Raw genomic sequence first — 15,421 nt, forward strand, 5'->3', positions numbered from 1 at the left:
CAAATTGGGTGTAATTAATAGGCAGCATTGCTGTGTTGTGGGTCTTCAAGAGGCTTCGGACAGAAGAACAGGGGTAGGCCATTCAGCCCTTCAATGGTTCTGCCATTCAATAAGGTCATGGCTGATCTGATTGTGGTCTCAAATCCATTTTGCTGTCTGCATTCCATAACCCTTGACTCCCTTATCTATCAATAATCTGCCCAACTGCGCCTTATTCACCAATCCACTGCTTTCTGGGAAAGAGGATTCCCCAGATTAACATCCCCTTCATGAGTAAGAACTTCTCATCTGGGTCTTAAACAGTCGATCCCTTATTCTTAAAGTTAAAGTTAGAAGTTTATTTATTAGTCACAAGTAAGGCTCATATTAATTAACACTGCAATGAAGTTACTGTGAAATTCCTCTAATCGCCACACTTCCGGCACCGGTTCAGGTCAATGCACCCGAACCAACACATCCTTCAGGATGTGGGGAGAAATTGGAGCACCCGGAGGAAACCCAGGCAGACACGGGGAGAACGTGCAGACAGACAGTGACCCAAGGCGGGAATCGAACCCTGGTCCCTGGTGCTGTGAGGCAGCAGTGCTAACCACTGTGCCGCCCTTGTGTCCTGGTAAACTGTGTCCTGGTTCGTTCTTGCATTCGGACCAGTGTCAAAGTCCCACTGGCAATGTCAATTTGAGCACAGTTAGTGATTTTTTTTTTCTTGGCGGCTTTCATCAGGGAAGGCCTGTGCGATTGAACAGTGTATCCTGCCCCTGCTTTTGAAATATTCACCGGAAATCTTTCCAGATTACTGGCCCTCACCTTCCTCAATGCAACGTGATATTCCCTGATTATGTTTAAGCGCTCGGAATTCGACACAACTATGCCAGATTGGCTTTGGAGGGGCACTGAGTCAGAAAGCTCGTGGTTTGGAAGAGCTTTGCCATTGAAGTGACTCAATATCTGCAAGCAACTCTTGCCTTGAAATCCGCTGGCACCTGGAGGAAGGTTAACCGGGGGTTAGTGTAAATGAGGGTAAAGCTGTGCCGGATAAAGCCCAGAAACTGTGCTGGTCACATGGCAAACCAAATCTGCCAGAGTCCGAGTGTGCTCGGCAAGAGAGGAAAATAGTATTTGACTTTGAATGCAAGGAGAATGGAGTATGAAACCTGGGTGTTACAGAGCATTGGTGAGATGGGATCTCGAGTATAGTTTTGGACTGAGGAGGGAATGCTTGCATTGGAGGCAGTTCAGAGTAGGTTCACTTGGCTGATTCCTGGGATAAAGGGGTTCATAGCATCCCTACAATGCAGGAGGCGGCCATTCAGCCCATCGAGTCTGCACCCACAGCAATCCTACCCCAGACTCTACCCCCACAGCAATCCTACGCCAGACTCTACCCCCACAACCCCACACATTTGCCCTGGTAACCCCTCTAACCTACACATTCCAGGGCACTAGGGGGCAATTTAGCATGGCCACTTCATCTAACCTGCACATGTTTTGACAATAAGGGGCAATTTAGCATGGCTAATCCACATAACATCTTTGGACTGTGGGAGGAAACCGGAGGAAACAAACGCAGACACGGGGAGAACGTGCAAACTCCACACAGACAGCGAGCCAAGCCGGGAATCGAACCCGGGTCCCTGGCGCAGTGAGGCAGCAGTGCTAACCACTGTGCCATCATGATCGGCTTAGCTGATGAGGAAAAGGTTGAACAGGGCGGCCATGTACTCATTGGAGTTTGGAGAAGTGATCTTACAGAAACAGATAAGATGCTGGGAGGGTTTGACAGGGTAAATGCCGAGAGGATGTTTCCACATGAGGAGGCTGGGCCATTGAACATGTTCAAGGCTGCGTTAAAGTCTTGATCCACAACAGAGTCGGGGTTTAAGGGAGGTAGGCGGGACAGTAGAGTTGAGGCCACAAATGAGTAGCTGCAGTGTGTCTTGTAGATGGTTCACACTTCGGCCACCGTGAGCTGGATTGAATGTTTAAACTGTTGAGTTGGATGCCAATCAAATGGATTATCTGCCAAGGATGGTGTTGAATTTCTTGAGTTTTGTTGGAGCTGCATCCATCCAGGGAAGTGCCATCACACTGCTGACTTGCGTCTTGTAGAGGGTGGACGGGCTTGGAAAGCCAGGAGAGCTACTTGCTGCAGGAATCTCTAGCCTCTGACCTGTGCTGGTAGCCACAGTACTTATGTGGCTGCTCCAGTTAAGTTTCTGATCAATGGTGGGTGAATTCAGCAATACTAACAACACTGAAGGTTAAGGTTTATGGTTGGATTTTCTTGTTGGAGATGGTCACTGTCTGGTGCTGCGCAGGCACTGAGTGTTTTAGCACTTGGGTATCCAAATACAGCAACTGAATTACAAACTGTCGGGGAAGCTATGGCACAAAGTCAGGAGTGTGATGGAATTTCTCCACTTGCCTGGATGAGTGCAGCTCCCACAACACTCAAGGCACCGTCCAGGACAAAGCAACACATTTGATTGGCACCCCCATCTACAAACATTCATCATTGATAAACAGCAGCATGTATCATCTACAAGATGCACTCTATTAACTCACCAAGGCTCCTTAGGCAGCACCATTTAAACCCACGACTGCCACCATCTAGAAGGACCACGGGAAGCAGCTGCATGGAACACCACCTGGAAGTTCCCCTCCAAGCCATTCACCACTCTGACTTGGAAATATATCAAAATCATCCCTGACAGTGAGTGTGAGTGTACCTACACCAGATGGACTGCAGTGGTTCAAGAACACAGCTCGCCATCAACTTGTGGAGGGCAATTAGGGATGGGCAGTTAATGCTGGCCTAGTCAGCAATGCCTACATCCAATGAATGAATAAAAAAGTCATGGAAATTTGTCGGATAATGTGTAGTGCCAACCTTTTGCGATATTGCAAAAATCATACTTAGCGGTGCACTAAATCTCAGGTTACCAGAAACAATTTGGGATCATATCCTATGGTGTTTGGATGGAGATATAAAGAAATAAAATTATTATTTGTAGCCTTTCACTCCCCAAGGCCTCTGAAACCTGCATGGCCTCTGGTTCTGTTCATTTTTTCACTGTACATTAGTACTGATCACAAGATGCAGCAAACTATTAGTTACAACTAACTGCTTGTGTGTATACTTGGTGCTTTTAACACAGTGAAAACTGCAGTCCTCACGGACCTAACTGGAACCCACTCCAGTAATGCCTAGATTTGCCATCCCGACAACCCTCTTTAATCTCGCCATTCAAAAGTTTATTTATTTAAAAGTTTATTTATTAGTCACAAGTTAACACTGCAATGAAGTCACTGTGAAATTCCCCTAGTCGCCAAACTCTGGCGCCTGTTTGGGTCAATGCACCCTAACCGGCACGTCTTTCAGACTGTGGGAGGAAACCGGAGTACTCGGAGGAAACCCACGCAGACACGGGGAGAATGTGCAGACTCCACACAGACAGTGACCCAAGGCCGGGAATCGAACCCAGGTCCCTGGCGCTGTGAGACAGCAGTGCTAACCACTGTGCCGCCTTCTGGATCCTGCACATCCCCAATTACCCTCCACTATTGGCGTCCGTGCTGCCTCGGTCTAACGTTTGTAATTATCTCCCAAATTGTCTTCGCCTCTCTCCCCTCCTTTAAGACGCTCTTTAGAAGATACCTCTGATTACCTTTGATCACCAGTCCTGTTATTTCCTTTCTAGTTTGATGGCAAATGTGTTTGATGATACTCCTGTGAAGTGCCCTGCCTTATTACACTATGTTAATGGTGCTTATAAAGTCCGAAGGTATTTCACAAGGGGGAAGAAGAGGGAAATATAGGGCAACTCAGTGCTGCAGTCAAACCCAAAGAGCTGCTGAGCACTGTACTCTCAGTGAGAACTGGCACAATTACCGACGGTAGTCATGATGTGGAGATGCCGGCGTTGGACTGGGCTGAACACAGTAAGAGTTTTAACAACAACAGGTTAAAGTCCAACAGGTTTATTTGGTAGCAAATGCCATTAGCTTTCGGAGCGCTGCTCCTTCGTCAGATGGAGTGGGTATCTGCTCTCAAACAGGGCACAGAGACACAAAATGTTTGAGAGCAGATTTCCACTCCATCTGACGAAGGAGCAGCGCTCCGAAAGCTAATGGCATTTGCTACCAAATAAACCTGTTGGACTTTAACCTGGTGTTGTTAAAACTCTTACTCCAATTACCGACAACAGTTTAAATACCAGTTTCACATACAGGGCCCGGTGATATTTCATAAACCCCCGTTATTCAGAGCGGTCCCAATTCGCAAATAAAATTACCAGACTTATCCTTGGGCAAGGCACATTCACACACACACACGTGCACATACCCCCCACACACATACAACCAAATGTGCGCGGCACCCCACACACCCCTCACACACACGGCGGCACGGTAGCACAGTGGTTAGCACTGCTGCTTCACAGCTCCAGGGACCTGGGTTCGATTCCCGGCTTGGGTCACTGTCTGTGTGGAGTTTGCACATTCTCCTCGTGTCTGCGTGGGTTTCCTCCGGGTGCTCCGGTTTCCTCCCACAGTCCAAAGATGTGCGGGTTAGGTTGATTGGCCATGCTAAAATTGCCCCTTAGTGTCCTGGGATGCGTAGATTAGAGGGATTAGTGGGTAAAATATGTAGGGATATGGGGGTAGGGCCTGGGTGGGATTATGGTCGGTGCAGACTCGATGGGCCGAATGGCCTCTTTCTGTACTGTAGGGTTTCTATGATTCTATGACACCCCCCCCCCCCACACACACACCCCTCACACACACAATCACGTGCGCGCCCCACACACACAATCATGCAGGCCCCCCCACGCATACAATCACCTGCGTGCGTGTGCCCCCCCCACACACACACACAATCACATGTGCACACACACACACACCTTTGTGCATAATAGCCAGAATGTGATGACTGCCCTTGATTTAAGTCCTTCTCCAGTGGGTACAAGCTGAGAAATGGCTGGCAGAGTGCAACACCGAGCAACTCTCTACCTGCCTGCTCTAATGTGCTGAAAAAATAAAACCGGAGGGAGCCATCAAACCTAAGCCCATTTGTGTCAGGACACTAAGAGGGAAACTGCGCAACAACATCTTCAACCAGTGCACCGACAGATTGTGCAGAGGTAATACCCTCGCAGTGAAACCTGGAGCACAGCCTCTGTTTCCTGCACTCGGAACGAGGTCCAGGTCGAGCCACATTCAGTCACCAACAATTTCGAAATGCAGCCTCTATTCAGAAGGCTGTATTTTGTTGTTCTGAAAGCTGGGAGATGTTGGGTGGCAACTCGATTAAATTTTGTTAATAGCCAGCAGGGCCGAAACGGTGGCACAGTGGTTAGCGATTTGGGTTCGATTTCAGCCTCGGGTGGCTGTCTGTGTGGAGTTTGCACGTTCTCCCCGTTTCTGCGTGGGTTTCCTCCAGGTGCTCCGGTTTCCTCCCACAGTCCAAAGTTGTACAGGTTAGGTGGATTGGCCATGTTAAATTGCTCCTTAGTATCCAATAGACTGGCAGTGTGGGCAGCACAGTGGTACAGTGGTTAGCACTGCTGCCTCACAGCGCCAGGGACCAGAGTTCGATTCCTGGCTTGGGTCACTGTCTGTGTGGAGTTTGCACGTTCTCCCCGTGTCTGCGTGGGTTTCCTCCGGGTGCTCCGGTTTCCTCCCACAGTCCAAAGATGCGCAGCTTAGGTGAATTGGCTACGCTAAATTCTCCCTCAGTGAACCCGAACAGGCGCCGGAAGGTGGCGACTCGGGGATTTTCACAGTAACTTCATTGACCATCAGACATAGGAGCAGAATTAGGCCACTCAGCCCATCGAGTCTGCTCCGCCATTCAATCATGGCTGATATTTTTCTCATCCCCACTCTCCTGCCTTTTCTCCATAACCCTTGATCCCCTTATTAATCAAGAACCTATCTATCTCTGTCTTAAAGACACTCAATGACCTGGCCTCCACAGCCTTCTGCGGCAAAGACTTCCGAAGGGTATGAATGTAAGCCTATTGTGACTAATAAATAAACTTTTTTGAAAAATGTGCGGGTTAGGTTGATTGGCTATGCTACGTTGCCCCTTAGTGTCAGGGGGACTAGCGAGGGTAAATGCATGGGGTTACGGGGATATATAGGGCCTGGGTGGGATTGTTGTCAGTGCAGGCTCGATGGGCCGAATAGCCACCTTCTGCACTGTAGGGAATCTGTGATTCTCAATATCAATGGTATATTGAGGGACTGATCCCTGCCCTGCTTTATATATTGCACCATTGGGATCGAGCTTAACCTTCACCACATAATGGTGTCTGGAGGTTAGGTTCATCCATTATTTTGCATGGTAACTCGCAGAACTCATGCTGAATCCATTCTAATTCCTGAGCACTTTCCAGTGTACCTATCATTCAAAAGTGGAAAGTTAGACAGCCAATTAAAAAAAAAATCCTACCACCCACTAGTTGCCTAATTGAAATTCAGAGCAGACCTTGAAATAAGTAGTCAGAGTTTCAGTAGGGAACAGACTGGTTGGTGCCTTGTTTGAATTGGGGTTCCTTCTACGCTGGCTGGAGGGCTCAAGATGTGGTCTTCACCTAGGATCATAGAATCATCACAGAATCTAGGGGTACATGTTCATAACTCCTTGAAAGTGGAGTCACTGGTGGACAGAGTGGTGAAGAAGGCATTCAGCATGTTTGTTTTCATTGGTCAGAACATTGAATACAGGAGTTGGGCGTCTTGTTGAAGTTGTACAAGACATTGGTAAGGCCACACTTGGAATACTGTGTGCAGTTCTGGTCACCCTATTATAGAAAGGTATTATTAAACTAGAAAGAGTGCAGAAAAGATTTACTAGGATGCTACCGGGACTTGATGGTTTGAGTTATGAGGAGAGGCTGGATAGACTGGGACTTTTTTCTCTGGAGCGTATGAGGTTGAGGGGTGATCTTATAGAGGTCTATAAAATGAGAGGCATAGATCAGCTAGATAGTCAATATCTTTTCCCAAAGAGGACATCGGTTTAAGGTGAGGGGGGAGAGATGAAATAGTGTCCAGAGGGGCAATTTCTTCACACAGAGGGTGGTGAGTGTCTGGAACAAGCTGCCAGAGGTAGTAATAGAGGCAGGTACAATTTTGTCATTTAAAAAGCATTTAGATAGTTACATGGATAAGATGGGTATAGAGGGATATGGGCCAAATGCGGGCAATTGGGATTAGCTTAGGGGTTTAAAAAAAAGGGCGGCATGGACAAGTTGGGCCCAAGGGCCTGTTTCCATGCTGTAAACCTCTATGACTCTAATCCCTACAGTGCAGGGGGAGGCCATTCGGCCCATCCAGCCTGCACCAACAACAATCCCACCCAGGTCCTATCCCCGTAACCCCATGCATTTACCCCGTTAAGTGTCCCAGACACTAAGGGGCAATTTAGCATGGCCAATCAACCTAACCCGCACATCTTTTGGACTGTGGGAGGAAACCGGAGCACCCGGAGGAAACCCACGCAGATACTGGGAGAGCGTGCAGACTCTGCACAGACAGTGACCCGAGGCCGGAATTGAACACGGGTCCCTGGCGCTGTGAGGCAGCAGTGCTAACCCGTGTGCCACCCAAAAGGTAGGCAAACAGTTTTTTTTGGAAAAATCCTACCACGCACCAGTTGCTAACTAAAATTCAGAGCAGGCCTTGAAATAAATGGTCGGAGTTTCCGCAGGGAATGGACTGGTGCTTTGTTTGAATTGGGGCTCTTTCTACATTGGCCATAAGGCTCAAGATGTAGTCTTCACATAGTCTGGAAGTGTGGGGCACATGCTCCGTCTCATCGTACTGCAGCTTATCCAACGGTTTTTGGAAGGCAACCTACCCTGAAATAGTTCCCACACATTAAGCGCGTGTAAAATGGTTTATGTGCTGCCAGCCTCTCAGTGGTCCAAGGCCTTCAATTCTTATCCTCTCGCAACCCCCCCACCCCCCGCCCATCTTTATGGTGCAACTTCCAGCTGGACAGTGTGTGAGAGAAGCTGCTGGCTTATTGACCCCAAGCCCTGTACTGGCCAGCTGTCTGTAAGCATCTTATCAGCACTTGCAGCCCAGGGAATAAACTGGCTAAGATCAAGCATTGGATCAAGCTCAAGATGGGGTGAAGTGTCTCATCTTGTCAGCTTGGATCTCGTTGGGCTCTCTTGTGGGGACCATGAACTGGATTCAATTTGGATATGGTTTTGGGTCTGCTCAGTCCACTCTGAACATTGGTTTGGTTTTGTAACTTTAAGAATGGAGCAAAAAAATTTAAAAAAACAAAGTAAGAACGATTCGACTGAGGTCTGAGCATCAAAAAGGTTCTGGTCCCTTGCTATTGCCCCAGCTTAGGTGGCTTCATCACTCTTCTTCATTCCCTGACCAGTTCCCTCAGCCCCCTATTTTACTTCTTATACACCTATGATTGTGTGGCCAAATTCCCCTCCAATTAGATTTCCAAGTTTGCTGATGACACCACCGTAGTGGGTCGGATCTCAAACAATGACGAGACAGAGTACAGGAATGAGATAGAGAATCTGGTGAACTGGTGCAGCAACAATAATCTCGCCTTCAAAGTCAGCAAAACGAAGTAGATAGTCACCGACTTCAGAAAGCATAGTGGAGGACATGCCCCTGTCTACGTCAATGGGGATGAAGTGGAAATGGTCAAGAGCTTCAGGTTCCTAGGTGTCCAGGTCACCAACAACCTGTCCTGGTCCCGCCACACCGATGCTACAGTTAAGAAAGCCCACCAACGCCTCTACTTTCTCAGAAGGTTAAGGAAATTTGGCATGACCGCTACGACTCTCACCAACTTTTACAGATGCACCATAGAAAGCATTCTTTCTGGTTGCATCACAGTGTGACGTTAGTGTACCTTTAAGAGAGTTTTTTTAAAAAATCTTGCTCTCTGCAGCTCACAGCCTGAGCTGATGTCATTGTTGTCGGCTTGATTGGAGATGTCCTTTATCGCTACTTCAATAGGTTAAATGGGGTCCGCTTATTTTCACTCGGGGTTATTTTATGATCCTGCATTGTTAGGAGGACAGCTGGGTGTTTTTGTACAGTTTTCTTTTCCTTTCCAGTGAGTTTAAGGTTTCATTTTCTGTTTGGCTGCAGTTAGAGTTGAGTTTTTAGAAGAGACAGCAAGCTGTAAAGAAGTGTTTCTCCTTGGCTTGTTTGGAAATTCTGCTGGTTATCTGAAAGCAAGGTCTTGCCTTTCTGAAAGGGAGAATCTGCTGTTGTTGGTTTGATCAGGGTCTGTCCCTGTTGTTCTGAGTGTTCACACTCATCCAACAGGCTCAAGTCCAGTATCACGTGAGCATGAATCTTTGTTGTGTTAAACGTGTGAAAAGGGTCTTTTGTCTATGGGATTGGTTTGATTGGAACACATTAGGTATATTGGTTAAGGGTTATATATTATAGTGGTTTTTTGTTTCTTGTTTGTAATTGATAAAAGTTCTTGCTAATTTTCTTACTATACATGTTAATTATATTCTTAAATAAACTTTGTTTGATAAAAGCTCCCTAGTGGGCCATTTGAATCATACCTGAAGTGAAACATCTCATGCTTATCCGAGCCAAATTCAAGATGCAAAACTTATGATCCAGGCGGGCTCCATAAAACACTTTGGAGTTTCTGACCTGAACTTTAACCCATAGCTTGGTATGCTTCCTGCTCTGTTCAAGGCCGCAATAAACTACAAAGGGTCATGGACGAAGCCCAAACCCGCCTCCCATCCACTGACTCTTGACACTTCTTGCAGCCTTGGAAAAGCAGCCAGCATAATCAAGGACCCCACACACATCCCGGACATTCTTTCTTCCACCTTCTTCTGGTGGGCAAAAAGATGCCAAAGTCTGAGGTCACGTACCAACCAACTCAAGAACAGCTTCTTCCCTGCTGCCATCAGACTTTCCAATGGACCTACCTTGCATTGAATTGATCTTTCTCTACACCTTAACTATGTCTGCAATGCTACATTTTGCACCCTCTCCTTTCCTTTTCCTCTATGTACTCTATGAACTGTTTGCTTTGTCTGCATAGTGCACAAGAAATAATACTTTTCACTGTATACTAATACGTGGAGTCCATGGCCAGAATTCTCCGGCCGTTCACACCGATGGGATTCTTCAGTCATCCTGGCAGCGCACCCCAGCCCGTGGGTTTCCCGCCGGCGTGGGGTGACGTTAATGGGAATCCCCATTGACAGTGGCCCGGACCAGAGAATCCTGCCGCTAGCAAACAACACGCCACCTCCCACCGGCGGGAACCACATGACTGGGAGGCCGGAGAATCTTGCCCAATGTCTTTCCAGTTGGCAGACTGAAGCCACACAAAGACACTTCATTGAGTAGTAGAGGGGCGGGAAATTCTGAGAAATAGCTGAAGACTCAGGAGCAAGAACGAGTTTCAAAATAAATTTTTAACAGAGAGAGAGAATTTGCAACGGTGGCGAGGTTTAGGGAACGAGTTCCAAAGAACATGGCCCAGGAACAGAGGCAGCGGCAATGTGGACATCCTAGAGTGCGTGGTTGGATGAAGAAAAGGAGAGCAATGGATGATTTGAATAGGAAGGCAATAAAGGTTTGAACAAAGCTTCGGTGTCAGGAGCTTCTGGTTGGAGCTGGGACAGAAGCCTTCAGTCGTTTTGATGTTCAGCTGAAGCAAGTTGTGACTCATCCGCAACTTGATGATTTCATGCCTGAAGATCTGTGGGTGGATAACCATCTGGGTCAACACAAAGAAGTTATTTCTCCGGTGGCGGAATCCAGAACAAAAGACGTAATCTTGAAATTAGGTAGTTCGTATAGTACTGAAATCAGGAAGTACTTTTTCCACACAAAGAATGGTACAAAAGTTGGCATCTTCCTCCCACCCAGAAGGCGAGGCGTCTTGGGTCAATTAAAATCTTCAGGACTAATATTGATGGATTATGAAGCAAAATGGAGCATTTGAGTTGGTAAATGGAGCTGGGATAGATTAGTCATGATCTAACTACCATGGCAGGACGGGGTTAAGGGACTGAATGTCCTACCTTTTGTTCCTGAGATACTGAGCTCAACGTTTTCTATAGTTGCAGCCTTTCAGGACTCTGAAACCCAGGTTGTTCAACCCCATCTGGAGACTGCAAAGTCTCGGTTTTCAACAGGCCCTTAATATTTCCACTGGGGGCAAATCTGTTCTGTCTGGAGTCACATTGGCTACTGCGTATGAGGTTATACTGTGGCAGGCCCCATCAAGCTTTGACATTGCAAAGCCAAGATTCTCCTCCAACGACCAAGTTGAATGCATCCAACGCTTAGCAAGGCAGGAACAGATGGCATAGGCTAATATCAAATAGCATTGAGGGCAGGCGTAAGAGGCATCGGTATTAGGGAGCTATGTCCCTTTATTTTGAAAATAGGAACAGAATTAGGCCATCTGGCTTATTGAGCCTGCTCCGCCATTCAATTCTTGCGGGTCTTGGGCAGAGCAGGAGCCATACCAAACTGTGATACAACCAGAAAGAATGCTTTCTATGGTGCATCTGTAAAAGTTGGTGAGAGTCATAGCTGACATGCCAAATTTCCTTAGTCTTCTGAGAAAGTAGAGGCATTGATGGGCTTTCTTAACTATTGTGTCGGCATGATATTGAAACAATGGCTGCCATAGATACACACCCAAAGCCTCTTGGAAATGCACAATGGGTGAAGCACTTTAAGGTGAGGCTGCCAGCCACGAGGGAGAGATTGCGAGTGACAAAGGTGTCAAGAACATCTTCAATAGAGGAAATAGGCTAGAAGCTGCTCTCTCTCTCCCTGTTTTGGAATAAGAATTTCACCCAGTTTGAGAAGCTAACTCTACCAGAAATCCTAAGATAAAAGCTAAATACTGCAGATGCTGGAATTTGAAACAAAAACAGAAAATGCTGGAAAATCTCTGCAGGTCTGACAGTATCAGTGGGGAGAGAATCGAGCCGACGTTTACCCTGACTCCAGTTCTGACGAAGGGTTATCCAGACTCGAAACGTTGGCTCTATTCTCTCCACACAGATGCTGTCAGGCCGGCTGAGATTTTCCAGCATTTTTTGTTATCGACCAGAAACCTACCCGTGAACCGAGATCTTGCCACAACTGCAACATTTTCTACATCTGGCCGCACCAAGAGACCAGCTAACCTAAATCAGTCGTAACATTTAAAATCTATGCCTCATGGACAAAGGACACAACCATATTTTAAAAAAATATTTTTTTAAATGGCACCCTTACTTCTGGTACCTCCGAGTGTGCATGAGCATGCGTGAGCACACACATGCGTGTGTGTATGCGTATGTGCATGAGCGAGTGTGGGTCCTAATGACAGCATGAGGACCAAATGCTCGATGTTACATTTTTATTATTTTTCTTGGATTTAGTAGTTAATAAATTCGCTCTTTGACTCAAGAAAATCTTGTTTGATTGGCTCCTTCTTGCTCCTGGCCTAAACAGTTAAATACATTCCGATTTGGAAAAGGTATATCTGTATAAAAGGGAAACTTAAACCTTCGCTGTTACCAGCACAGCAGGGTAAATAGAGGAGGAGCCAGTTCCCCATTACTCGCCCGGTCATAACAATCGGTTATGGGGAAATGTCTGGCATCTTACTGATGAGAGTCCGTGAGAGGGTCTAGAGGAGATTCACTGGAGTGGCTGCCGGGAGGGGGGTATTTTAAGCTACAAGATTAGGTTGGAGAAGCTGGAGCTTTCCCCTTTGGGGCAAAGGCGATTGCAGGGAGATTTGCTAAGGGTGTACAAGATTAATGACAGGTTTAGATAAGGTGGATAAATAAAAGTTGGTTCCATTAGCTGATGCTACAAAGACTAGGGGGATGTAGATTTACCACTCTGGGCATGAGATAGAGGAAGAACGTGAGGAACTTTGTCATACAGCGAGTGGTAACGAGCTGGAACTCGTCACCGATGAAGGTGGTGGAAGCTAAGATGTTCAATGGTTTCAAAAGGAGAACGTATGCCCACTTGAGACAAGTGAACTTGCGGAGCTATGAGGTTAGAGCATGGGACTGCTTGAAGTGGCACATTGGTTAACACTGCTGCCTCACAGCGCCAAGGATCCCATTCGCTTCCCGGCTTGGGTCACTGTCTGTGCGGAGTCTGCACGTTCTCCCTGTGTCTGCATGGGTTTCCTCCGGGTGCTCCGGTTTCCCCCCACAGTCCAAAGATGTACGGGTTAGGTGGATTTGTTGCTAAATTGCCCCTTGGTTTCAGGGGGAATGCAGGGCAATTATGTGGGGTTACAGGAATAAAGCCTGGGTGAAAGTGTTGTCGGTACAAGCTTGATGGGCCGAATTGCCTCCTTCTGCACTGTAGGGATTCTATGGATCTAGGAATTGCTCTACAGACCGCCAAGCATAATCTCAATAGATTGAATGGCCTCCTTCTTTGTTGTTCCAACTCTGTGTTACCAAACCCAAGTAACTTGTAAGCTTTTCACAAAGATGGGGTTATTAACCCGGAGAAAATCTTTCTTCTGCAACATGCTACCGGGACTTGATGGATTGAGTAAGAAGGAGAGGCTGGATAGACTGGGACTTTTTCCTCTGGAGCGTAGGAGGCTGATGGGTGATCTTATAGAGGTCTATAAAATAATGAGGGGCACAGATCAGTGAGAGAGTCAATATCTTTTCCCAAAGGTAGGGGAGTCTAAAACTAGAGGGCATAGGTTTAAGGTGAGAGGGGAGAGATACAAAAGTGTCCAGAGGGGCAATTTTTTCACACAGAGGGTGGTGAGTGTCTGGAACAAGCTGCCGGAGGTAGTAGTAGAGGCGGGTACAATTTTGTCTTTTAAAAAGCATTTAGATAGTTACATGGGTACGATGGGTATGGAGGGATATGGGCCAAATGCGGGCTATTGGGATTAGCCTAGGGGTTTTACAAAAAAGGGCAGCATGGTCAAGTTGGGTCGAAGAGCCTGTTTCCATGCTGTAAACCTCTATGACCCACTAAAAACCAATCATTGCCAAGACCAGATCCTATAGGTGTCAGTTGGGCACAGCAAATAAACCTTCAAATTGATCAGGAATGCTTACAACTCCCAGACTATGCTTGGATTTACAGGTCCTGAGATTGGAATTTACAAGAACAGGTTAACCTTCGAGCCATTGATGGAACCCAGGACACATTGCCACTGTGTGATGCACTCCTAAACCACTCAGCGAAGGAAACAAACTCAAGCATTCAGCTACTACACTCACTGAACATCTTAAGTTTACACTTACATTAACACTGCAATGAAGTTACTGTGAAAATCCCCCAGTTGCCACACTCCGGCGCCTGTTCGGGTACACGGAGGGAGAATTTATCATGGCCAATAGAAACATAAAAGATAGGAGCAGGAGGAGGCCATTTGGCCCTTCGAGCCTGCTCCGCCATTCATCACGATCATGGCTGATCGTCCAACTCAGTAGCCTAATCCTGCTTTTTTCCCCAATAACCTTTGATCCCATTCACCCCAAGTGTTATATCCAATTGCCTCTTGAATACATTCAATGTTTTGGCATCAACTACTTCCTGTGGTAATGAATTCCACAGGCTCACCACTCTTTGGGTGAAGAAATGTCTCCTCACCTCCGTCCTAAATGGTCTACCCCAAATCCTCAGACTGTGACCCCTGGTTCTGGACTCCCCCACCATCAGGAATATCCTCCCTGCATCTACCCTGTCTCGAATCTTAGAAACCCTACAGCACAGAAAGAGGCCATTCGGCCCATCGAGTCTGCACCGACCACAATCCCACCCAGGCCCTACCCCCATATCCCTACATATTTACCCACTAATCCCTCAAGCCTACGCATCCCAAGACACTAAGGGCAATTTTAGCATGGCCAATCAACCTAACCTGCACATCTTTGGACTGTGGGGGGAAACCGGAGCACCCGGAGGAAACCCACGCAGACACGAGGAGAATGTGCAAACTCCACACAGGCAGTGACCCAAGCCGGGAATCGAACCCGGGTCACTGGAGCTGTGAAGCAGCAGTGCTAACCACCGCGCTACCGTGCCGCCCTGCGTCTAGTCCCAATGCACCTAACCAGCACGTCTTTCGGACTCACAATGTCTCACCTAATTCAAGTACTCACCGGAATAAATTGAGAAAAAGGGCATCTTTAAAGAGAGGTAACCTGGATACATCAGCACACAAGAATGATTGAGAGGTTAGAAATTACATCCCACTTTTGAGTAGCTCCTCCAGTACAAGGAGCAACTGGCGCAGAACTCCACAAGTTTGTGAAACCTCTTTCACAAAAAAGAAACTGCCCATTATTCTTCACCACTCCATAAACTTACACTCAAAGGTACTCTGAGGGATTTAAAGTCATAACTGGCCCCTCAGAATTGGTACATTTCAACATTAAGCATGAGC

At 47.0% G+C, this 15,421-nt stretch overlaps 1 protein-coding gene across 3 annotated transcripts in view; it reads right to left on the bottom strand.

The window, feature by feature from the left end:
- LOC144507810 (cAMP-dependent protein kinase catalytic subunit alpha-like) overlaps positions 1–15,421 on the bottom strand; it is a 175,419-nt gene that overhangs the window by 109,708 nt on the left and 50,290 nt on the right. The gene's annotated exons all lie outside the window — the stretch shown is intronic.

The sequence above is a fragment of the Mustelus asterias genome, chromosome 19, assembly GCF_964213995.1.
Source record: "Mustelus asterias chromosome 19, sMusAst1.hap1.1, whole genome shotgun sequence".
NCBI classification, from domain to species: Eukaryota; Metazoa; Chordata; class Chondrichthyes; order Carcharhiniformes; family Triakidae; genus Mustelus; species Mustelus asterias.